Source organism: Camelus ferus, chromosome 14 (genome assembly GCF_009834535.1).
Source record: "Camelus ferus isolate YT-003-E chromosome 14, BCGSAC_Cfer_1.0, whole genome shotgun sequence".
NCBI lineage: Eukaryota > Metazoa > Chordata > Mammalia > Artiodactyla > Camelidae > Camelus > Camelus ferus.
In genome coordinates, this window is record NC_045709.1 from 15,470,219 (window position 1) to 15,497,144 (window position 26,926).

General features: G+C 37.3%; 1 long non-coding RNA gene across 1 annotated transcript in view; it reads left to right on the plus strand.

Annotated features, from left to right (window-relative positions):
• LOC106729344 overlaps nt 1-26,926 on the plus strand; it is a 368,780-nt gene that overhangs the window by 688 nt on the left and 341,166 nt on the right. The gene's annotated exons all lie outside the window — the stretch shown is intronic.

Here is a 26,926-nt window from a genome sequence, read left to right on the forward strand (position 1 = left end):
CAGATGGAGTAATGGGTCTTTTTCTACAGCCATGAAAGAAGCTGTCACCTGCACACACAGGCGCGACCTAAAATAGAACTTGTCAAACAGTGATCCGCTCTGGATGCAGCTCTGAACAACAAACAGTTCTATAAGTCACCTCCCAGCCTAAAACGCCTGTGCTGTGTGACACTGTGGGGTAGTAGTTTGGTGAGAGCGACAAATCCCACATTTTAAAAATCCCTAACGATCCTCAGGTATGATGCCAATTAATGACCCCTCCCTTCTTCTTAGATACGTACAGTTCAGAGGATTTTGAAATTATCTTAAAATATAATTAATTCTCTACCAGCCTTGATCTGTGATAAAAGTAGATTTCTGTATCTTCACATATATAGAACGAAAAAATTACTTTTAGTTTAAAAACTTTAAAATGTACACAGCAATCTGCTGCTAGTGTTGAATTAAAACCAAATAGACATGACTGCTGTTTTCTTCCTCGAAATGAAGGATGTAATTTTCTTTAATATTTCATGAGATATGCCCTTTTCAATAAAGATCCATTGTAAGACACCAGAGCTATTAGGTATCTTGAGGTATATTCAAATCATTTTAATTGTCATCTCAAATGAAAACAGTCAATATACAAATCTGTCATTATCTGGTTTGTTATTACTCTTGTTTAATTGGATTGGCAAGTCAAGTTAACTGTCAGGATATTGAAACACGTTAAAATTCTAAAGTACCATAGGGCATGCATAACAAAATTCCTCAAGACCAGTGCTTAGAATTAGTTCATGGTTGTGTGTGTTTGTTTAAACCTGCACTGAAGTGATTGAATTATTAAAACAGTTAAGCAAAATTTCTGAAAGAAGTGGTAATTGGTATGTCTATTTACATTAGGTAGCAAGTGAATTATAAATGTTAGAAAGATTGAAAGTGTATGGGAAATTTACAAAACTTCTTAAATCTTAACAGTGTGATTTAGATATGCTGTCACTGAAAAATCCTGTGACATATATCCACATACAGCGTTTTACCTATCCCAAGTGAGTAGTGTCTACTTTTGCAAGCATTATTTCCATTTGCTAATTTTAAATGATATATTTATCTTAAATGTGTAAATCCAGGCTGAAAGGTCATCACACTAGCTTCTTTCCACCCCATTGAGCATATATATGGCAGCAGGTTCTATCTTTTGCTCTTTTTAGACTTTGAAAAGTGTTCTCCAGTTCACTGTCAGCTCCTGGAAGGCAGTGTGGTACTGTGGAAAGTGCACAGGCTTTTGAATCACACAACTTACTACCTGTGTAGTGTACTCAAGGTACTGAATTCAGTCTCCTCATTCACTAGCAGGAATGAGAATATCTATCCCACTGTGAGAATTCAATGAAATAATTTCAACTCAGCAACCAGCATATAGTAAATGTGTCCTTGTACCCATGGTATACATGAACAGTCTGTGTTGAATAACCTGTAAACACATGTAAGAACAATAATAACCACATAGAAGTCTTTATAATTTCACAGTTACATGTTTTCAATACTGTCCCCAAAAGCGTAAAGTTTAGAAAATTCAAGCAGACCTGTTTCCTTTTAGCCTACAAAGCCTCTTTTCTTGCAAAGATACAAATAACTTAGCATTTGCATTAACAGTATTTTGAAATAAAAGATAGCTATATAATAAGAGAGGCTACCTATAATATTTGTTTTTAAATCTCCAGGTTAAAAAATATATTTTATGTGGTGAATATCAATTTTCTATAGCTTTTTGCATTAATAGATGCATACCCATACTTCCAAACAAAAATCTTTCAAAGATAAGAAGCCCATGAATTTGAGTTTCAAGAGACAATGTCGTGTAGTGGCTGAGAACACGTCCTCCAGACTCAGTGCAGCCTGGGTTTGGATTCCAGTTCTTCTTCCCACTCATCTCTGTGATCTTGGGCAAATGACTTCTCCTCAAAGCCTTATTTTACCCAACCCAAAGTAGAGATTCATAGGATTAAACGATGAAAGTAGCTAATACATTTAAGGTACATACTGTAGTAGCAAGTGTCGATAAATAGTATTTCCCTTCGTTGGCAGAGGGAAAAGACAACATTTTAATTATTTTTTGTTTTTTCAGCACCTAACACTCCTGGCTTATAATTTACATTTAATAAAGATGTTAAACAATGAATGAATGAATGAATGAAAGCAGCAGTTGTCCAGGCTAAATGCCCTCATTCCTTTCACTGGTTCTTTGAAGAGCAGGTTTCTTGCTTTCCTCTAAAGTTTATCTGAACAGGGTACTCCAAATCCTAGCCAGGTTTATACAATATGAAACAGAGAGGGAGGGGGAGGGTATAGCTCAGTGGTAGAGTGTGTGCTTAGCATGCAAGAGGTCCTGGGTTCAATCCCTATCCCCAGCCTCCGTTTAAAATCAAAAAGAAGGAAGGGAGGAAGGAAGAAAGGAAGAGAGGGAAACACCTCAATCTTTAGAAGCGAAATTCCTGTTAATGTATCTCCAAATTGGTTTGGTTTGGTTTAGTTCTGTTTTTTCAGCAACATGACACCAGTGATTCTTATATGCATCATGTGTATGTTTGGCACATGGTAGATTCTCAAACAATTTTGGTTCCATTCCCCTCTCTTATTAAAATTATTGTCAGCTGAAACACCAAGGTTCTGTTTTGCTGTTATTGTTTTGTTTTGTTTCTAGACAGGCTGCTGCCAGGCAGCAGCACGTATTCAATACCGAGCTTTACAAGTAATTTGGAGATATGAAATGCAGAATTGTACCTATCTTAGATTCAATTTCATTTTTATTTTATTTAAATTTTCTATTTAAAATTAATTTGCTAGAAGTTTCTTAATCCTGATTATATCAAGCTAACATTTATCTTCTTATTATCTTTTTATCTTCAGATTTGAGAACAATCTTTTTATAACATCACCCAAATATTTTATTAAACAGGTTAAAAACAGTGTGTAGTTCCTAGAAACCTTGTGATTGAAATCAATTCACATTTTCAAACTATGGGTCCCGACCCATTAGTGAGTTAAGAAATAAATTTGTTAAGTTGCAAACAGCAGTTTTTAATGAAATATAATAGAAAACCATAGAATGGAAAACGTCAAAGTACATCCGTTATTTTAATTATACACACATATATATATGCACATGTATGCTTCCCAGGTAATATGAAAAATGTATTTCTCCTTGCAAATCATAGTCAAAAAGTTTAAACCACTGATTTAAGTTGCTTGTAAGTACCTGTTTGGTATAACTATTAAACTTCAAATATTAAATAGCTACCATCCTGTGCTAACAACTAGCCCATATTTTTCTAACTCAGCCAAAAAGATATAAGGGACCTTGACAACTGACTAGTTAAAGTCTGGATACACTCTTGTCTCTGTATCCGAACAAACTTAAAGTAAAAATAAATAGATACGAATTATCAGTTTTTCTAATAACTAAGAAAATGTGTTTGATTTGATAATAGGGCTTACTGCTTCCTTTCTAATGAATGAACCATTCTATAATCTCACCTAGAGGTAATATTAAGCTACTTGCTCTGGGTTATCAAGAATTTGTCTTCTCCTTCTCCCTTTGGTGCTTTACTCCTCTGGCACATCTACTTCTCTATGAGTCCTAAAGACCACTGAGAGTTGTTCAGTGATCTAGTTTTCAGATTCTTTCGGGATCAATGGGTATAATTTGTCCTGCCTTGGGAACTTGAAACCATTTAAACTAGCTTGGTGCCTATTTACAATTTCTTCACCAAACTTAAGTTCAGTGTCTTCCAACTATTGTTAGTTCTACCTTTTTCACTCTGCTACTTTTTCTCCTAAGCAGAAAACACAGACACAAAATAGAAATTCAATATTTGTTAGTGAATTTAAGCCAGTTTTTAGATGGCTAAAATGTTGATGCTTACCAACCAACACATATCTGAGTGCCTACTGTGTGCAAGACCAGTCGAAATGAATGTTTTCAGATTTTCCATTTAGAGAAATATTGTGTTTACATGTGGAAAGTTAATCAGCAAGTCAGCACATTAAAAATATCAAATGACTGGTACAGAAATAATAAGGGCTCTTGAATTTCAAAGGAACTAGACGTCATATAAATGTCTTACTGTACACATACACCCTCAAACATCCACATAAATCTACATTCAAATACATATATACTCACCATCAGATTAGCCCCACCTCTGCCCATCTTCCTTGGCAATATGTGTGGCATTTTTCATCCCAGTGAGATCCTGCTCACTTCATATCTAGTCTCCTTATCTCCATACTCACTCTTCTTCAGTCCATTCTATACGCAGGTCATTTTCCAAAAGTTCCACCTTGATGCACAAATCAGTGCGGTTCAGGATTTTTAATTTAATCACAATAGCTTCTACATACATGCATGCCATCTGCTCAGAAAAATTCACTAGTAGTTCTCTTTGCCTAACAAATTAAACCTGGAGTCCTTATCTTGGTACCAAAAGCCCTTCATATTTTAGCTTACTTTCCTGTTTTACCTCATACTGTGCCTGACAGGAACCCTGTAACAGTGGTTCCCAACTTATTTGTGTGTGTACAACTCTTTTCATCATTAAAAAGAAATGCAAACTCCTAATTATAACCTCATTATAAGTGGACCCTTAATCAAATATGTTCTCATAAGAGGACAAGAAATACACAAACATGCACACAAAGGGAAGATAATGTGAAGATAGACACACAGGGAGGAAGGCATGTATAATTATTTTCATAGTAACAGAGACCATAAGTTTTTCTCTTTGTTTCACACAATGGCAGCCAATGCACTGTCATTGTTGTTGTGTTTGGTATACATGTGTTAGAGGAAGCAAAGAAATGTTAAATGCAGTTGATTATTTTTAACCATGATACCTGTTGTAATCCTGTTCATCTTCTGTCTGCCATGCAGTTTTACATGTATTATTTCTAACCCTGATTTCAGTTCTACAAGTATGATATTATTGTCCCCATTTCTCAAAGGTGGAAACAAGTATGAGGAAAGGTGGTTAGTTGTGCAAATCCTACTATAGGAAGTGACAGAATTGGGATCTGATCCCAGTTATGGCTGGCTAAGTCCTCAGGTTTACTCACTGTCCCACATGGGCTACATTGGGACTGACACTGAGGCCGTTATTTCATTTTTACCAAATTTACTAGATAATAAGACTGGGAAGGTTCATGTAGTAAAAAGAACAAAGTTACCATATTTTTGCATGTTTTGGTGAAAGCGGCCCATGAAGAGATGATCTCTACTGGTTTTATATCTCTGTGCCTGTAAAGGTTCAGAAAACTTCATTAGCCTTTTTGTTTCCTGGGAATCATTTTAATTCTAGACAAAAATTACTTGGAATAAATAGATTGTTTTTAATTGTGTTCATTAAGATTAACTAAAATTTAATTGCATAGTCCCATTAATATATCACTCCTTATTAGGCTTTTCTGGTGAAGATTTTGTTACGTGTCTAACTAACCATTAATCTCCCAGTCCCCACTGAAAGTATTGTCATAAGTCTATATGATTATAATAAAAAAAAAACCATACTCAGGGTAGAAGGAGGAAAAGAATGCTGGAGGTAATGTCCAGAGTCCTTTAAAATAGTTATCTCATTAAAAGAATGTTTGCAAAGTAAGAGAGGGCATCTTTACCAAACTTTAGGCCAACTAAGAAGCGGTGCCTAGATTCAATCTGAGCCTAGTCCTTGTGCATAAAGCTTTGGGTTAGAGCCTTTCTCTAGTGGTGCCAGAAGCCATGGATTAACGAGTGGAAAAATGGCTTGAAATAACTACCTATTGATGAATTAGCAGGTAGTATGTAGAAACAATCTGAGACTTATGCTTTGATTTCCTGTGGCTATAGTACACCTGTCTTCACTTAACAGGTACAAGAGTCAAGATCAGAAAAGAAAGTAAAGGAAAAGTAGAACAGACTAGACTGTAGCTCCTACCTGAGAGTTTAATCGTATACATTTTGAGCAATTCATTATATTCAGTGTCTTTGTTGTTAATGTGAAAACTAATCTTAAATAGCACAGATAATCATAAAGTTAAAAGATATCTCGAGGAATCATGATGCTTTATGACATTTAATGTTTGGGTTTCTGTTAAATATACATGAATGTGTATATAAAACTTTATTTCTGTTTGGCTGATCTAAATTTGTGAGAGGTAGATTGAATGTCCTGTGTTGGCCACAGCTTTATCACTGGTTTCTTTGTTTATGTTAAAACAAGCTCAGCCTGATTTCTTTTGCAGTGGCAAGAAGACATAACAGAGCATGTTTCAGGGCTGTTTGCATTCAGTGAAGCATATTAAGATGATGGCCACATGATTTGCCCTCATAATTCACACCATGGTATTTTCTTTCATAAGCACAATGGAAAACTCACATGGTTACATGATAAAACATTTCTGCCAAATATTTCACTGTTTTTTGTTTTATCATTACCATCCTAATCCCAAATAATCCTTTAAAGTAGGTATAGTGGTTAAAAGAAGGGTTTTGAAATGAGATGGATTGGGTTCAAATGCAGACAAATTGCCCTTGAACCTCTTTCTACACCTGTAAAATATAACTGCTCATATGTATTGTTTGGAATACTTAAAGAGATTAAAGATAAAAAGCATTTAGGACAATGCCTGTAATACGTACTCAATAGATGATGGAAATTGTGTGTATACATTATCACAAAAAGGCTTTTAGTAGAATTTTGTGAGTTTTCAGATTATATAATTGAGCACACTAATACCCACTTATTTTCTCTTCATTCGTTGACCTGATTTTCCCTTTTTCAAAGAGCAAATAGAACAGCATTTTCTTCTTTCATTTTTTAAATAGCTATACATATTCTGTATTTGTTTACTTTGCAAGAATTTAAACAATTTCCCTTTCTATCTCAAATTTAACTGTTTTATCTCTGTTAAGTACAAAAAACCTGATTAGCAGTATATCTTTTCTTCTTTTTCACTAGCCATAGAGAAAGAAGGCATATTATTACTAGGAATTTTTCTCTGAGATTTTATAAAAATAAAAAAGCCAAAGGATAGCAAATAATAATAAGATAACCCTTTATAATTTACCAGCCCACAAAAGTGAACAGTCTACCAAAATGTACCTAAGGGTTTAAACCCAACTTTTATCCTGTTGTTTTAATATCTGTTTCTCTACTTTTCATTTTCACTAAACTTTCTGTTGTTGCTTTGTTGTAAATAAAGTTTAGTATTTTAAGTGCCAAGACAGATTTTTCCCTGATTTTCTTTTTTAAAGAGACAGTGGAACTTCATGGGATTAACTTTTAAAAATTATTTCTTAGTTATATGTATTTAATTTTGACACTGACTGGCAGGAACCCACAACATTAATGGCATCATTCATATACCATAAACTTCTTAGCAATTGCTAAGGTTACTTATATAGCTTCTAGTTATTAAAATTAAAATGTGAGTTGACAATGGATATTTATGTATCTCTACTTTCCTTTCCTAGCTACTAGTTCTTTGGAATTGTTCTAACCTGGAATATTTATAGAATTCATAATGTCTTTTGTCTCAATACCTCTACTAATGCCTAAACTGAAAGTGTCTTATATTGAATCACTGTAAAGCATACACTAACTTTTCACATGTGATCAGTACTGTTAATTATTTTGAAAGTGAACTAGAGAGATATGGTCTCAGCACTATAGAATTGTAAAATGTAATCTATTTGATGTTTGAATAAGGAAAAGTCCAAAAGAAATATAATCATATATAACAGAATAGAGTAAAAACAGTGATGCAGTGGAACTTCGAACACAGCAACTATAAAAATGAAATAGTCAATATAATTGAAACATGAATCCTTTGAGCTTTGTGATCATCTACCACTCAATAGGCATTAACCAAAAATGAAATTTTGTATCCACTAATAAATTAATAGGAACGTATTCCTCCAATGTAATTACATAAACAAGTAGTAACTCTGTAATATTCATTAGAGATTCATCAGAAAGCATACTAAGGAGTCTCAAATAATGAAACTATGAAAAAAGAGAACTTTAAAGAGATATTATCTAACAGTGCATATTTGTTGTTAAATAAATGAAGGGAGTTCTGTATTTTAAAGATTGTGTGTCTATTGAATAATATAACACAGATGTCCTGTTTGATAAGGGTAGAAAACATTTTTTAAAGAGTTCAACTTAACCAAAACTTTAAGAAAAATACATTAACTCATACATCTAGTAAGTAGTCTTCATTCCCTGGGCACACAATATAATTAAATTTTTTAAAGCCGAAAAGAAAATGAACATCTTCTTCCTTACTACGTATATCTATTGAGTACGTTCTGCAAGATATGGATAGTTTCAAGGCACAGAAAACGGAACAATGAGTAAGACAAAGCCCCTGTCCTCATGTAGGTTACATTCTAACAAAGGATACAGACGATAAACTAATAATGTTTATGTAAATAATATGATTTCAGAAGATGATACTTTTAGATAGTAATTATTTTTATCGAAAAGATATAGTGGTGTAATGATTCGTTATATGTTTTATCATCTCTAGATCCACAGCTACCTGAAGGCAGGGACTATGTCTCACAAATAAACCCTTTAGCGAGGTTTTATTTGTAAGATACATGGTAAGCACTCAATAAATGTTTGGATAAAGGAAAGAAGGAGGTAAGAAGTTAAAAGCAGAGATTTTAACAATTAAATAAATTCAATAATGTGATACAAATTCAGTATTTAGTTGGCTCAACTATTGAAAGAAGAACAGACTTTTAAAATCAGAATAACATCATTCTTCTAAAGGATTCTTAAATCTCTTAAAATATGAATTTTGAGGAGTGTTAAATTCCTTAAAACTAGCATTCAAATTATTGATTCTTCACTGTTGAGTGTTCCATAAACTATCTGACCTCTTTGAGTCTCAGCTTTCTTGCCAATGAAATGGGAATGAACAACTCTTATTATATATTGAAATTGTTGAAATCACAAATGAGTTAAATTGTGGTCGTGCTTTGAAAAGTACAGAGTATTACAGAGAAAACAGTAGTATTAATTCTGGCAGCAATCTGAAATGAGTACTACTTTCTCAGTTCTGGGAATGCAAGCAATAGTGAGTCATAAATATAGACTTACAGCAGGAAACTGGTTTTGATAAAGTGTGTGACATGCTGAGGGTCACTGTTAAAAGGAGGAGAGGGATGTTCAATGCCCAGAGCTAGAAAGCTGACAGGAATCAAATGGTCAGGAATCAAAACTGAGACAAGCCAGAGTCAGGGAAAACTTGAAAAGGAAAATCAAGGCAACCACAAATCCTCAAGAATAGAGCAAGAAGGCAGTCCAAAGTTGGGGAAACAGGCAAGAGTCTGCAAACACCAGTGAACAAAAAGAAAGGGAAATGTGAGACCGAATTTCAGATCCTCAACTTTTATGCCTCAGTTTCACTGCATTTTAATGGTTCCTTGGAGGAAAGCATCAATCCCTCAGGGAGGGATGCTCAGGAGATCTGAGGTCTGGGAATATAGGTGAAACTAAACAGCTAGTTTGTCTCAAGAAGATTCTGGCAATAAATATCTTAGCCAGTTTTTAGAAGCCTTTTTCCTTTTATCCATTTTCTAATTGGACAGCAAGGAAATGCTTGGTCAAATCTCTAGACAGATTTCCCTTGGACTTACATCATGTTTTCATGATACTACAAAATATTTTGAAGGAAAAAAAAACCCTGGAAATCAGTGACTTATGCACTCATTATTACATGCTCAGTATGCATGGTTTGAGGTGGGACTGAAATTGCTGACTCCACTCATTTCTCATGCCGTGGGTTTACTGACTTACTGGCTAGAGTTAGTTGGTAGATAAACTGTACTGTAGTGATGTGCATGGCAGTGTGAAGCAAAGCCCTCAACCTTGTGGAGGGGGACAAATTGCTGACATCAGGTAACTGCTTGTTTTCCACCTCTGCATTCAACAGTGACCAACCATGCCACTAGCTAGGCATCTGTAGTGATCACCTGTGAACCTCAGGCCAGGCTCACTGAGGATCTGTGCTCTACAGGATGGAGGAGTGACGTGTAAGGGGTCAGGACTTAGCATCAAGTTGCTTTTTCTGCAAATGTTGTGCATTTCTTCTCTCAACAACTTTCTGCCCTCTGTTGATGGGAACTATTATAGGCTGTTGAGTTAATGAGCCATTTGTTTATACACTAGTATGTTTCTTGAATTCTGGCCATTCCACCATGCATTCCTGGTAACTGGGTTTCTAAGTTCTAGTATTGTAAGTCGCATCACATTTAGATGCCTGTTAAACTGTATATTGGTCTAATAATCATATGTATAATATAGGATAAATCCACCCATTAAAAATATGTTGGGTATTGGTAGCAACAATACATTTTTATATTTGTTGTTGGTATATAAACAAATAAATGGTCATATGCAAAATTGTGCAGAACCCAGATTACCATTTCTAATGAAGATTATATATTAGATCAAATATATGTTCACATATGAATGGCTTAATCTTGAGAAATGATGGTTCGTTGTGCTATATTTCAAATTAATATATATAAACAAGAAATATTTAATTAGGGTCATTAATTTTCCACATTTTATGGGTGTCTGTGACTAAGGAAAAACATAACTATTTTTTATTGCATCAACTTCACATATAACAAGAATAATAGCAAAAACAATAACAAAACATTTATTGAATGCTTTCCTCGTACCTGTGCTCTTAACTATCATATTATATTCACTCATATAAACCTAATAATTAATTTAAAGTTAGACACCTAGCATTTACTTATCTGTACTATGGCATTCACTATTATCCTGGAAGATTACTATCCCTGGTGCTGAAATTGTTCTGTGTATTCCTTGTGGTTGAAGAATGAAACAGTTTCTCTTAGGCATACCCTTTCATTGAAATTATGAATTAGATAAATGTTCATATCTTAAAGGAAGCGTTAGATTTCATGTATTTTAATGTCTTGATTAATGATTATGAAATCAATACTTCATATTCTATTTATTACTATATTTTATTATCAGAAAAATTTTTCAAGAGGATAATTAGCAGTTCAAAGAAAAATGTTAGTACACAGGACATAGAGAAGTCAATAAATGTTCCAGATATCAAAATAGATCACCACTTGTTTCTTGTTAACTAGTGTTTGATTTAATGTGTCAGAATTAAAGGATTTGTTTTAGAAATAAATACCTGTAGTCAAATTGCCTAACGTGTATTACAGCCCGCTTGATTATAGGTAGGGTTTATTCAATGCTTATGATGACTTACATTTATGGAAAAATGGGCTTCCTTCAAGAGAACTGCTTTGTTGATCCTGAGTAGGGGTCACAAATCAGGGAATAGCCATGCTTTTATATGTCCCTGTAGACAGAAGTACGTAAAGTGTGGGTGTAAGTTCTCCATAGATAGGTAAGCTCAGAGTAAATACATTGGCACCTCAAGAAAACTACCTTATAGATCTAGTGAGACCCTGTCTTGTTCTGACAGTGTCATCTGCATTTATGTGCCCACTTGGGGACTTTGGGAGCCATAGGACTCTATGCTGGGATGTGCAGCATCTATTCTGCTTGATGTGGCCAACTAATTTTGCATCCTTTACTAACAAAATCATAAGTATAATCCTTCCTTTTTGTGTGTGCTATCTTCTTGTGAATTTATACCTAACCTAAAAGTATTGTGTTTGTTGGGGGATGATATATAAAAGTTGAACGTGAATAATATTAAATGAGTTATTAGTTTTATCCAATAAAACGTCGATTTAAGTTTTTTTTCCCTGTGACTAACTTAGCAACATATTTCTTTATTTTTATCTTTAAACTTGAAGCAAGATTCTCTAGATTGCTTTTTCAAACAGAATAGTACCTGTATTTTGCGACTGAATGGGATAATTTCTTTTACTGTTTTAACAAGACGTGACTTTACTATATAAGCATCTTTTTCAAAGCATTCTTCTCTTATATTTCTTATCTCTGGTATTGGCACCACCAACCCCTCTGCTCTCTAACTGTTCACCAGGTGCTACTGATACTAACTCCTAAGTGTTTTCCAGGTCTGTCCTTCCTCTTCATCACTACTGATTCAAGTTCAAGTTCAGATCCTTATGGTACCTATTCTGGATAAGTGGAATAATCAGAGAGTCGATCTTCTTAACTTGGGTCTCACTTCTTACCTGTTCTTCACACTGACATCACAGAGATATTTTTATAAAGAAAGAAACACATATAAACATAAACACACACTTAAAATCCTTCACTAATGTTCCCAGTGACATAAAATAGGAGGCACGCATGATCTGATCTTGACCTTTCAACCCCAACTTGTCTCCTGTCACTATTTCCCTTGTTATATTAGATTCCAGCAATTTCAGAATAATAATGTGTAACACTCATGGAGCCTTCCCTGGCTTCTAGCCACTGTTTTTAAGTACATTACATGTATTATGTCATTTAATCCTCAAGAACTTTATTAAGTAGGTCCTGTTATTATCCATATTTTATAGTTAAGGAAAGAGAAGTTAAAGCATACATTTAAGAAGTGCGGCAGCTGGGATTTGAATCTAGGCAGCTTCTGAAGTCTAAAATGGCTTTCATGTGCTAAAGAGCTTGTAGTTCCCTAAACTTGACATTTCTCACAAGCCTCTACGTCTTTCACATGTTCTTTTCATTGTCTGGAAAGCCTTTCACAACCATGTCTGCCTGTAGGACTCATGCTTATTCCATAAGACTTGACTCCAGCTATACTTTTTTCCTGGAAGTTTCTCTGCCTCCTTGGGCAGGGTTAAAATCTTGGCACCCATGGCACCTTGCAAAGCTCAGGGAGGCCTCTGGGTTTAGTGGACAGAATACAGTTGTGATGTGAGACAAGCCTGATCTGGCTTCATGGCTCTGTTGCCTATTGGTTTTGTGACTTTAGGAGAGTCACTTCGTCTCTCTGAATGCTAGTTTCTTTGGGGATTAATCATACCTTTTTCAAGGAGTTGCTGTAAGAACGAAGTGAGTTAATTTCATGAGAGACATCTACCACAATGACTAGAACACAGCAAGAGTTCGTTAGTTTCCTCACTGCCTTCCTCCGCTGCAGCTGCAGAACCTGAGCGGTCACTGCCCATCTCCTCAATGGCCTGTAGCCACTTCCCCTTCCACCTGTGGTTCTGGTAGGCGAAATGTGTGAGACAAGTGAATTCACAGCTGAGTGTGTGATACCTAGTGACGTGACCAGATGAATTCTTTTGTTCAGTTTGGAAACCTACAAATTCATATAATTAAGAAATAACAGCTAGCAAAGAAGAGGAACCTGAGCTGTATTTTGTCCTTTCCTCACATAATATCTAAGACTTTCCCTCTGACTGAAAAAATTATAACTACCAGATCTCTTTAAATGTCTCAAATTTTATGTTAAAAAACAGTGATCACAGATCAGTAGAACATTAAAAGATTTTGTGATTTTTAAAAAAAATCAGTTAATAGTCTTATAGTCTTGGAATAGAAAAAATATATATGTATCTTCAAATATGTTGAAGCTGCTGCTTTTTGGAGGCTAGTTGTTTTATTTGTTAAAACGTCTGGCATTGCTTGATGTATTGGGCCCAGGTGTTTACGATTAGGAGAAGAAGTGTTCCAGGGACAGCTCCCTAGGATTTTGAATCATGATATATGAACCTAGAAGAGAAAGATGGCAGTGTAGGTGGAGTGTTTGAGAATGCTGTATGTTAATGCTTCTTGCATCAACGTATACTCTCCCTTTTTCATATCTGTTTAATATACATTCAAGAACCAATAGCATCTAACATTAGAAGATGCCACAGAGGAAAGGACACAGAAGGTCATTCTAAACGTGAGAAAGTAAGAGCTCTGCACAATTAGAGATCATCATAGCTAGAGTCCAGACGGGCTTAATTGCTTCCTCAGGAATTAAACCATAGATAATCAGGTGACAGGTTGAAATTGATCATGATTTCTAAAAATAAGTTTATGTAAATTACCAATAGAAAACATTAGTATTTGGATTTTATTTCAAAAATGAATAGCAGGTCCTCAAAATAGCCTGACCTGTAAGTGTATAGAAAGTGCATGGGTTCAGGAGCAAAATTCTTATGAAGCTGCCAGGTATAGTTTCTTCAGTAAGATGCCTCTATTCTGTTTTCTGAAAATATCTATTACATTCCTATTATAAACCTTTTAGGGAGTTAAAAGAAAGCCTTTTTTTATTCTTCTTGTAGTCCCTGCTCTCCAATCCTAGAAGGCTAAAAATAGTCAGAAAATCTCATCTTTACTTCTAGAACATTTGGGTGCAGGGCCAAGACAGGCTGTGAAGTGTTGAACCTGATAATCTGAGCTCCCTTTTCCTGATGGAGTTGCAGTATCCCTTCTCAGATACACGCTCTGATGAAAATGGAAGTTGAGATGGTATGCACCCAAGTTAACTCCTTAAGTATATAAAAGGTCATTAAATTAACTGAAGAAAAACAAAGCATCTAGTAACACAAAAGCGGGCAGTCTCTGTTCTCAAAGACTTTATGTCTCAGTATTATGGCAGTCTCACATACAATTCGTGAGCACCAAGCCTTCCATAAGGGAAGTGTAGAGCCTGAGGAATTCGTTTTGGCTAGACAACTGAGAGACATTAAATTTAATAGAGGAATTTGTGAAATAGCTTTTTATAGAGATGTTTAGATGAAAATTATCCATGATATTTTAAATGCAGGCCTACCCAGAGACAGAGGGAAGAACAAAATAACATACAAGGTTTTTTTTGTTTGTTTGTTTTTAATTCAGTTGTTAGGAAAGTATTTTTGAAGTAAAGTCAAATCCACGTCTTCCTATCCTGCTGACCTCTGCCTCTCCTCTCTGTCAGGCTGACACTCCTGAATTAGGCTCACATAATTGGAATGAAAGCATTCTCTAGTTTTGTTTGTGTATTTTGTGTATTTTTTCTTTAATGTTCCAACTCGTAATTAAAAGTTTAAATGAAAATTAAAAGCTATAAATCTCAATAGCTGAGTAAGATGAGTGTGGCCAACTGCCTCCCCACCCCCAAGGTCAAATTCTGGCTACCCAGAATGCACTGCATGTTTCCCAGCCTCTCTTACAGCTTCTTAGTGGCCATGTGAGCCAGTTTGGTAACTGGTATGTGAGTGTCAGCAAAATGGGTCCTGCTCCTCTTTTCTCAGGCTGCCACGCAAATGCGATGATAAGCCCTGTTGGATCACAAGAGTCACGCTGTAGTGATGGGGTAAAAACTAAATAAAAGGAGCCCAAGTACTGACAACCATGTAAAGCTGCACTGCTTCACCAGCTTGTTCTGTTATATGATAGGGAAATAATCTTTTTTTCTTGTTTAAATTGCTCTTATTTTGAACCTCTGTCACAGCTGCCAGACTTATACCACAGCTAATGCAAAACTTGGCACTTGAAAGAGAAGATGAGCAGACAGACTATGAAATGTATGGCATCACATTAGGGTTCCCCAGCAGGTGACAACGATACAACTGGGGAGTCTTGCTAGGTCATGGAAAACTATTGGATAAAACTATTGCCTGTGTTGTCACAGAAGGCAGCCCACATGCCATCTGAGTCTATAACTCCAAAGAAAGTAGATAAAAACATTTCGGATCTTTGGTAAGTTGGCTGCTTCTTGCTAATTTTAGCAGAGCCTCCAAAAGAGAGAGGAACTCTGGCTACAGCTAGTTAACCAGAGCAGGAAAGAATCATAGCTACACTAAGAAGGCTCTCTGCCCCCGGCTAGCCATCTAAATTAACTGGGAGGGGCCTCACAGTCAATCTGTCAACACTTCTATGCACCAAAAGTTGCTATTCAAGGTGGATCTTAAGAGGCAGTTTTAGCAGGAGATAAAAATGTAGCCTCAAGCCACGGCAGCTAGTGAGAGCCAGCTCAAGGGTTAAAATTAGATTAAGGATGTTGCCTTCATATCCAAGACAATTGTTTTGTCAGGTCTTAAACTGCTGCTATTAAGTTGGGAGGTAGGGCAGGAGGGGTTGGAGCCCAAAGCCCAGGAAATAAAAGTCGGGGAGTTCTCAGACTTCAACATTTTTACCTAAATAAGATCTTTGGTTGAGTTGACTTGCTTATAAAATTGATCAAAGGAAATATATTGGGAGTCTACTACAATTTTGAGGGAATTACATTGCCAAAGAGATGACAAACCTGCCTTCAAAAGCTTTATGATAGTTAGGTCCTGGACCCCAAACTTGCACTATCAGGAGGCAGCTGCAAAAGTTGTGCCCTTTTCCACCAGTAGGCACCCCCCCACCCCCCCCCACCCCGCCCAAGGATCTATTCCCTCTGCCCATTCAGGTAGTGCCACGATAGCAAATGGACTTGGAATGTATATAATTGTTTTACTCTGAAAGTAAAACCAGGGACCATGGAGGAAAACAAATTCCTCCAGAGAACAGATCCAGAGGCTGAACAAAGAACTCTACTACATTTCCAGCACAGGAAGTTAGAGGATTTGATAATTTCTAGGACTTTATAATTAATAAAAACCAGAAGTGTCTGTATGATTCCTAATTGTCCCTTTCCAAAAGGCGGTTATTTTAACTATCTTATTCATACTGTCTGATTGTTATATATGATTCAATATGGTGGAAAGCTTATAATTTTTCTTTCAATTTAGAAAGAGCCACCTCTGGACTTTATAGAGGGACCATATATATCACTGTCAAAGATGTAAACGTATCCTTTGTTTAGTAAGAAATGTGGGTATGGATATTTGATATCACTAAAGCAGTGATATGACAGATTGCTAAGTGTCTGTCAATACTGTTGTCCCCCTTCTTTATAGTTATAGAACCCCAGTTTTTAGGTGGGTTCCTGGACATTCAGAATAAAGATTGCACTTAGCAATTACTAAGCCAAGAGACTACTAGCCAATTAAATGTGAGCAGAGATGAGGTATTCAACTTGTAAGACAAGCCTTAATGGTATCCGCTCTGCCCTCCCCAGCGGTTAGTGGGTCTGGGAATAAGCCATCTTAAGTCACGCAGGTGAAAGCAGCACCCTAGTCATAGAGGAACGGTAAGAATCCTGATCCTCTGACGACTTCATGAAACAGAATCACAATACCAGCTTGAACTGTTAAGTGAAAAAGAAACAAACTTCCTTCTTGTGACCTTACTGTTAATTTAGACATGTAACCCATCAACCAAAGCTATATCTTAACTAATAAGACTGGCTTAATTAAGCATTCTAGTAGAAGTGACAGAAGGTATTGGAAAGTCTATCACAGAGCCTCATACTAAGCTTCCCATTATTTTCTGGAGGAAGTATTATTCTCGCTTTAAGATAAAACTAGGAAATTGAGAACACAGAATCATTTACTTCCCAGTTTGTAAGCTCACCTGATTAAAAAAAGAAAGACTTCTTTCTAACGGATACCTATTTGTTCTAGAAGTGTGTGTATACATTCATATGTATGTAACTGATGCCCAGTAAAATAAAGACAGCATCCCAGTGTTAATCTCATGTAAACTGAGGAACGAGAAACTCAGAATGTAGGAATAGCCTTTTTCTGTCATCTATTTTTGTATTCTTTTTCTGGGAGTGACCCCAAGGTTTGTAGGTGTGAGTGGTGGTCCTCTGTGAGGTAAAAGTGATCGAGATTGTAATGTTTCAAATTATTTCTGGCTTTTCTTATTTCTTACCATGATTCTATTCAAACTCTTTGTTTAGTAATACTGGGTTATAAGCAGACAGAATGTAAGTAATTACAAAATAGTGTATGAAAAGAAGTATGTGATGAAATCAAGCATAAACTGAAGGAAACCAAAATAAATAGACCTAATCAGACCAAAGTGAGGAAGGGCAGAAAGTCTTCTAATGAAAAAGATAATTGAACTGAATCTTAAAGAATGAGTTGATATAATCCATGTGATGAAAAGACTCGGGTGAAGGCATTGTCTTGAGAGAATCTGGCATGCTTGAAGTCCTACAAGTAGCTAGAACAGCTTGAGAACAGGGTGCCTGGGGGGATGCTTAAGAGATGAAGCTGGAGAAGGATGAAGAATTGAGGCTATAAAGGGCCTCTAGATCTTGTGGAAGAGTCTGAATGTTTCCCTGATTTCAATTGAACCACTGAAGAAATTTTCCCCAGAGAATTAGCATGTCCAGATACGCATTTTAGAAAAATCAGTCTGACAGTAGGGAGGAGCTGGATTGGGAGATGCAAGCCTGGATGTAGGCAGATCAGTTAAGGGACTATGAACAGCTCTAATGAGAGAATAGGTAAAGTAGAAAGATTGCGCAGACTTTTGATATGGAGACTTAAATGCAAATGTACACAGACTGAGATGAATTAGTGAGACTTGATGACTTAATGGGGGGATGGGTGAGATGGTGAAAAAATAAGGGACGGGGAGGATTTAAGGTCGACTTCCAAGGTTCTTGCTTAGACTAATAGTGTCTTTAATAGCCATATCATATCCAGGTATAGAATCTGAGTGGGTTATATGGTTCATATTTAAGGATTAGATAATGGATACTCCAAGTGGAGTAGTAGGTAGACAGTTATCTACATCAGATCTGGAGCTCGAAAGAAGTAACTAGTCTGGAAATTGTCAGAGTATTGGGGTAGTGGTTGAAGCCAAGAAAGTAGTTGAGATCCCTCAGGGCTGTGTACAGATAGAAATGCGTTAAGGATGGAATCCTGGGGAAAAGCAACATTCACTGAATGAAGAGACTAAGGAGAGCCCCAAAAAAGACTTATAGAAAGGACAGTGCAATAGAGACTGGTGTTGCCAGAGTAAAGAAAGAAAACAGTTTTAAGAGGAAGTAGTCAATATTGTAAATGCTGCAGAAAAATCACATTAAAAAGGCACTGGATTGTTCCTGTTGAACTAAACAAAGGAGCAGGAATCTCTTCCATAGAATGAAGGTGTGAAAGCTAGAAATGGATTCAGGAGTTAGTGGGTAATGGGCAATGGAAAGAGTGAGCATCTTAAAGATAGCTTGACTTTGAAAGAAGGAAGGATTGGTGGGTAAAAGTTAAAGATGGACATGTGGTTGAATAATTTGTTTTTAAGATAGGAGAGACTGGGCCTGTTTATATATTCTTTAAGAAAATAGATCCAGAAAAAAGAGTAAGGTTAAATATCAGAAAATGAGAAACAAACAAAAAATGTGGCATGTCGAAATGGTATCCAAAGAACAGGAAACAGGCTAGCCACAGGCAGGTGGTGGGATAGAATTCCACTGAGATAGGTGGGAAATAAGAAAAAGCCCATAAAGATAAGTTTTTTGGAAGAGTGGGTAGCAAGATGCTAAAAGAAGCTTTGTTTAATATGTTTGTGTTCATGTCTATCTAAGGAATTTTACCTCTAACTTAAGGTGGAAGAAAATGTGATAGATGGTCTGTGGGGAATAAAGGAACATGTGGTGGAGTGGGACCCTGAGTGGTGTTAGAAGTGTGAATAGAGGCTGCGAGAGGAAACAGAATAGCATCACATGAAAAGATTATTGTCATTCCTGAGGATACTGTTGGGATCAGAGATTGCACATTTGTGTTAGCACCAGCTTCTGGGCTGCTGGCTTTTCTCCAGCAGTATTCAGCATCTTGACTGTAGGAACAGGAAAGTCCACAATAGTATTGATGCAGGAGTAGGATTCCTCTGGACATTCATGTCAGATGACAAAGGAAGTTAATGATATTAGCATGAGTGTGGATGTGGCATGTGTTGTGTCTTGTATCATGTGATTTAGTCAAATAAGAAAGTTAAGACAGGAACAGTTGATAAATTTGGAAAATGGATAAGGGGTCTAGATCATTCTGAGATCAGAGAGCAAGTGAAATAGAAATAAAGAATAAGATATTTTGAAGGACCAAAATAAGAATTAGAGAATTAGGATACTGAAGCTTATGATTTTTTTAATTGTATAGTTCCATTTATTTGACATTCTTACAAGGGTACAATTGTAAGATTAGTTCTTGAGAGGGAATGGAGTTGTTTGGAGTTTTTGTATAGTAAAGAACATGGGAGATTTTTTGGGTGAAGGAACTATTTTAAATCTCTATTATGGTGCTGATTGCACATTGATCTACATTTGTCAAATGTCACAGAGCTATTCACCAAAAAGAGTAAATTTTGCTGCATGTAAATTGAGTGAAAATAAGGACATATTATATCAAAATTTGTTAGTTTTAGCTAAATTGCTTAGAGGGAAATTTATAGCATTAAAGCTCATGTTTTAAAAATGAATCTTCTCTAATCAATGATCTATGAAGCTTATGATTTTTGATGCAAAACAGTCAGGGCCATAAAAATGTCTAGGATATAGGTGGTAGGAGGTTGAGTTGATGAAGAAGTACATGTTGTCAAAGCTGAGGAAATCAAGGACCTCTGAGGTTAAGATGTTGGATGTGGTTAACCACGTGTTAACCACGTGGGCACAGAAGGGAAGCCAAATAAAAGAATGCTGGGACTTGGGCAGAGAGGAAATTCTTGGGCAGAGACAAAGTTAATGCAGTGGTGGTTATTAGAAAGTGATATAACTGAATAGAGAGATCCTTAAGATAAGGAGCAATGACTTGGAATAGACAATTGGAGCTAAAAGCATGCAAACCCACTTTTAAATCCTGTGTTAACCTAACCTTTAAGAAAATAGCCAGCTTCCACTTGAATACATTTCAAGGGAAACAATGTCTCCATAGAGAAAACTGAATTTTAATTAAAGCAAAGCAATGATGTGAACATTCTAGAATGTTTCCAGAGGTCACAGTGGAAAAGTTTGGGAGGGAAGGAAGTTTGATTTAGAGGTAAGACAAAGTACAGAGATAAGAGAATGGAGAGGGTCAGTGACTGGTGGTTACCCCCAAAACAAGATTATTTTGTAGTTGCCTGTTATGCTCCCTAGTAGTTCTTAAGAAGATACAACTAAAGGGTCTCCAAGGAAATCCTAGTCTCTGTCCACGTAGACCTGAATAAGTTCATTTCCAAGATGCCTTCCTGCAATAATTAATTATTTGACTAGGGCAGGAGACTGAATGTAAATAACAAAAAACCTGTCTCTAATGTTATTGTAAAGAATAAAAGAATTTCACTTTGTAAATAAAGTAGAATCTTTTCTGCAAAGAGTACTGACCCAATGTGAATTTTAGGACTTGCCTTACAGTTCAGAAATGGCTTCCCCATACCACCTAATAGGGCCCTTTTCCAGGAGAACGAAGTGCTGCCTTCAGGGAGCACACCTCCCAAGAGATCGGTGAAATCAATGAGAAACCCAATGTCTCTTTGTCAGTAAAGATACGTGAAGTTTGATGTGTCTTTTGGGACTGGACCACTGGTTAAAGATTCTAAAGCAAAATTAAGTGAGCATAGATGCCAGGAATCTCAAGAGATCTTTGAAGAATAAAATGTGAAAGATGGAGACAGATTTAGGGAATGGCTGCTGGCATAGACCTGAGCCTCCTGAAGAAGAGGGGAGGGGAACAGCATACAAAGAAATTTTTGTAAAAAGATGGAACATTAGCCCTTGATTGCCAAAAAGAATAAGCAAAAAGGTTGAAGAAGGACCTTTTAAAATATAGCAACAAATAAAGAGATGCAATTTGAAAAAAATATCCTTTTGGCATTTTTAAAAATCAGTCATTAATAGCTACTGCCTGTCAACCCTTGGATGAGTACGGATTTCAAAATCATTATTATTATTTCAAAAAGGTAAACATTTAAATATGTAAATTAGGAGAAAACCTTTTCAAATTATCAAATTTAATTTTATCGAATGCTTGGATCTACTAATGAATATATATTCATAATTTGAGATTGGTGTCTAGGCCCCATCACCCTAATGATTTCCTCATCCAGCTTCCTAGTACCTGCTATGGGCTACAGTGCACATGCACTCACGGTCTCCTCTTAGAATCTGATATGCCTCAGGTCGTCTTTTTCTCATTCATAGGTAGTAAACTATAGCCCTCTTTTGTTAGAATCATTAAAGAAGAAATATTACTTACTTAAAGTCAAAGACCAACTTAGAGGTAATCCTTTTGTCACAGTAAATGGGCTCACCCTAGCAGCTCTCAAGTATTAAGAAATTTAACACAGTTTAAAAGTGGGTAACACAGTTTGAGTCCAGATTTAACTAGGCAATTTACAAACTGTGCATTTAGGGTGTTACAGAGTCTTGGTCACATCTTTCTGGAGGCAGCAACAATTGTAGTGCATATGGTTCTTTCAGATGTTCTGTTTTCCTGTTACTGGAGAGGTGATGCTTGAACCCATAATGATGGCATGCCTATATTTTGTGAATATTCATAGGCAGCACTAAATAAGATAAAATCCTTAACAAAGAGATCCTAAACAAAATCCAGTCTATTGTCACTGAAGTTGTAATCAAAGCAACTCAGCTGTGAAAATAAAGGACAGCAGGATTCTTGAGTTTCTGCCTCAGGATTCAGTTAAGTGAGAAAACTGCAGGTAGAGAGGAAAAACTCATAAAGACATGGTAAGACACCACATTAGTCTGTATTTGTCAATGTGCAAATCCAAATGAGAGTAAATCCAAAAGTTTTTGCAGATGTTCATTGCAACATCTTCTCTGTGCCTTGGCAATGACCTACTTCATTTATTCAGTCAACAAATACTTGTTGAGGGCCTGCTTGTTCCAGGGATTAGGGATGTACCAGTGCATAAGCTGTAGGAGTTCTCTGCTCTCATGGACCTAACTGATACATCTTGGGAGCAGATAATAAGCACATAAATAAATCAGGTAGTGATGTGTGTGATGAAGAAAACTAAAAAACAGGATGAAAAGATAGAGGGTTCTGGGTGAGATGGCATTCCTTTAGATTGGAGCGGCTGTCTGAAGAGATCATACGAAAATAAAGAATGACAACAGGAAGAATTGTAACGACATTCTAGGCAGAGGGAACAGTTCATGCCGTGATCATAAATGGGAGTCAGTTTGGCTCCTTCAAGGAACAAAAAGAAGGCCTGGGGTGTATTGACTAGGTACTAACCTACCAGTTGCCTTAAGTATCATACATGTTACCAAATTTTCCAGGTCAGTCTATCAACCATTTAACCAAATATTTATTAGTTTTATTTTTAAAAGTACCTCAATGGGTAAAAGTGAGAAAACAAAGAAAGCTAGACTGCTCTGTCAAGTAAACATTAGGAGCCTATATTTGCAATCTTCCAGGAGGCAGAGTAAGTGAATTGTAGAGCTGGGGTGGGAAGAGTGGGATGTGACTTGGAGAAGAGGAGACACGGGTCTGCAAGGGGCAGAGAGAGGTGGACGGACCTTGAGTGAGGGAAACAAGTGAGGCTGGAATCACGAATGTGACCAGCAGAAAACCCCTATAAAAGTGTTTATTTTTTCTTTTGGTTTGTAGAAACAATCATCATTAATACCTAAGCTTGAGATTTTTTTCCCCCTATGTTATTATATCTTCAATTATATAAAGCCTTCAAAAAAGTTTCCTACATGCAACAGCTTTCTTTTAGTAGGGCTTGGAGAATTAAAAATCAGAGCTGATGCCCCATATGGGACAAATTATACGGAAAAAAAAAGATAGTAATTATAGGAGCTGTTCTGGTTATGTGGCTCTTGGCTCTCTGCTCCGTTCCTATCTCCTTTGAATCACAGGGGGCTGAAAGGTTGCAAATGATATTGCCCAGATTCTCTTGTCTGAGAGCGTACACTGAAGTCCTGCCCGTGGTCCCTGGGAGGCATTAGGTGGGAGGTTAGAGAGAGAGTGGAAGCGGGAAGAAGCCATTTTCTCCCACTTGTGGCAGCACTTCGGGACAGAAGGAGCAGCAGGCAGGCAAATGTAGGCTCCTGGGTTCCTGCCCAGGCAGTGGTTTCACCGGCAGAGTTCACAGCATAGCACTTGCGGGCTCTGGCTGAGCGGCAGCGGCAGCGGTGCTGGGCATCTCCCAGCCTCCGAGCCCCTGGGGGGCAGCGGGATGCAAGCGCATGGTTCCCCACAGGGTAGGAGCAGCACAGCTGCAACAGCAGCACCCTGGCAGCTTGGGCATCACTGGGATGTGGGGTCCATGTGACACTGTTTTCTCTTTGGTTCTTCCATGCCTGAGTACATCTTTCTGTTTTTGCTCCTTTAGCTTGGCTAACATTTTTCTGACCAATTTGTCATACAAATTTCCCCTATTTGAGAAACTACGATGGTTAATTTTATGTGACAACTTGACTGGGTCCCAGAGTGCCCAGATATTTGGTCAAACATGATTTTGGATGTAACCCTGGGGGTGTTTGGGGCTGAGGTTAGCATTTGGATCAGTAGTCTGAGTAAAACAGATTGCTCTCCCTAATGTGGGTGGGTCTTATACAATTAGTTGAAGCCTGAATAGAACAAAAAAGCTAACCTCCTGGGAGTAGGAGGGAACTCTTCCTACCTGACTGCCCTGAGCTGGAACATTGATCTTTTTCTGGATTTTGGACTCCAAATGAAATTTTAGCTCTTGTGTCTTGAGCCTGCCAGCTTTCAGATTGAAATTTATACCATCGGTTTTCCTGGGTCCAGCTTGCTGACTGTAAATCTTGGAACTTCTCAGCTTCCATAATCATGTGTGCCAATTCCTTATAATAAAGCATTCATGCATATATACACACACACATATTCTTGGGGGTTCTATTTCTCTGAAGACCATGACTAATACAGATTTTGGTACCAAGAAGTTGGGTGCCACTCTAACAAATTCCTAAAAATGTGGAAGCACCTTTGGAACTGAGTCATGGGTAGAGACTGGAAGAGTTTTGAGGTGGATGCTAGAAATAGCCTAGATTGCCATGAACAGAGTGTTGGTAGAAGTATGGACTTGAAAGGTCATTCTGGTCAAGTCTTAGAAATGAGGAACAGGTTTTGGGAAGCTGGAGTAAATTTGATCGTTGTTATAAAGTGGCAAAGAACTTAACTGAATTATGTCCTAATGTTTTGTGGAAGGTGGAGGCCATGAAAATTGGATATTTAGCTGGGGAGATTTTAAGCAAAATCTTGAGAGTGCAGCCTGATTGCTTATAGTAAAATGCAAGAGAAGATAGATGCATTAAAAATGCAAAGAAGAATCAGAACTTGAGGGTTTGGAAAAAATCTCAGACTGGACATATTGCAAAAAATAAGAAAGTGTGTTTGGAGAAGAACACCAAGCCTGTGGCTGGACTATCACTTGCTAAAGAGATTATGGGATATTATGAGCAGAAACGTTGCTAGTTTGAATTGAAAGGACACAGGATGAAATGAAGGAAGGCTGTCAGAGTCCACAGGGCAGGACAGTAAAGCTGTTTGGGTGGGAATATGCTTTATCCTTCAAGAAGAGATAAGAATGACCCTGAAGGTGATTGAGAGACCATGAGGGCTGCCACTCCCACGACAGACCCATGGGGCAGGGCTGGTTCTCCCCAATTTCCTCTTCTGTTGTCACACCTCCTGTCTAGTGCCTCAGGTGTGGGGCCACGCTCACAGAGCCATTGGAGCGGTACAGCCATCCCAGTGGGCCTAGAGGGCAGAACTTTGAACCAAAGGGATTATTGCTGAGCCTTATTTGGAATGGGAATGTCTCCCCTATACCTATCCTATCATTGTTTTTTCAAAGCCCATAACTCGTCTGGTTTTGCAGATTCACAGCTGGAGGGGAATTTTGCCTCAGAATGAACTAGAATCTCACCCATAACTGATTTAGATGCTGTTTAGATGAGACTTTAGACTTTAGGCTTTACAGTTGATGTTGGAATGAGTTAGATTTTTGGGACAGGTGGGCCAGAATGAATGTACAGTAGTCCCCCCTTATCTGCAGAGGATGTATTCCAGGACTCTCAGTGGATCCTGGAAACTGTGGGTAGTACCAAACCCTATATATACTATGTTTTTACCTATGATGAAGTTTAATTGACACTTAAGGCACACTAAGAGAACACACCAAATTGCCGGCATCACTACTCTTGTACTTTGAAGCCATTATTAAGTAAAATAAGGGTTATTTGAACGCAAACACTGTGATACCACTGTGGTACTGGTTATACAGTCAGTCTGATAACCCAGATGAGTGATTAAAGGGTGGGTAGTATGTACCACATGGATTCCCTGGACCAAGGGATGATTTATGTCTGGGGGAGGACAGGGTTGGGCAGAGCAGGATAGTGCAAGATTTTATCATACTATTCAGAATGCATGCAATTTAAAACATAAATATTTTATTTCTGGATTTTCCATTTTATATTTTCAGCCCACCATTAACCATGGGTAACTAAAACCACAGAAAACACGCGTGCAGATAAGGAGGGACTACTGTATTTTGTTTGTGAGAAGGACATCAACTGGGGGGAGCCAGCAGTGGAATGCTGTGGATCTAATTGTGTTCTCCAAAAATTTGTATGTTGAAGTCCTAACCCATAAGGTGATCATTTTTGGACTTAAGTGCCTGTAATGAAGGTTAATGAGGTCATAAGAGTGAGCCCCTAATCTAAAAGGGCTGGTGCCCTTAAAGCAGAGGAGGAGACACGAGAGCTCTCTCTTTGCCCTGAAAGGAGTCAGCAAGAAGGTGGCCGTCTCCAAGCCAGGACAAGAGCCCTGACAAGGAGCTGAATGTGCTGGCACCTGGGACTACCTCCAAGGACTACTCAGCTTCCAAAACTGTGAGAAAACACGTTTCTTTTGCTTAATTCATCCAGTCAGTGGTATTTTGTTATAGTAGCTCAAGCTGACTAATATAGAAATCTGAACAGGTTTCTGTTTTTTTGACTGGGTAAAAACTAATATAGAAGCCATACATAATGGTTCAAAATCAAACAACAGTGAGAAAACAGCTGCAATGTGGGCAACTAAGAAAATGTGCATCTGCTGAAAGTGGAAGGAATTATCGATGGAGGGGAAGGGATGAAGCTGGCATCCCTGAAGTGTGTGAAGTAGGAGGAACTGTTTTATTTAAATATTATAAAA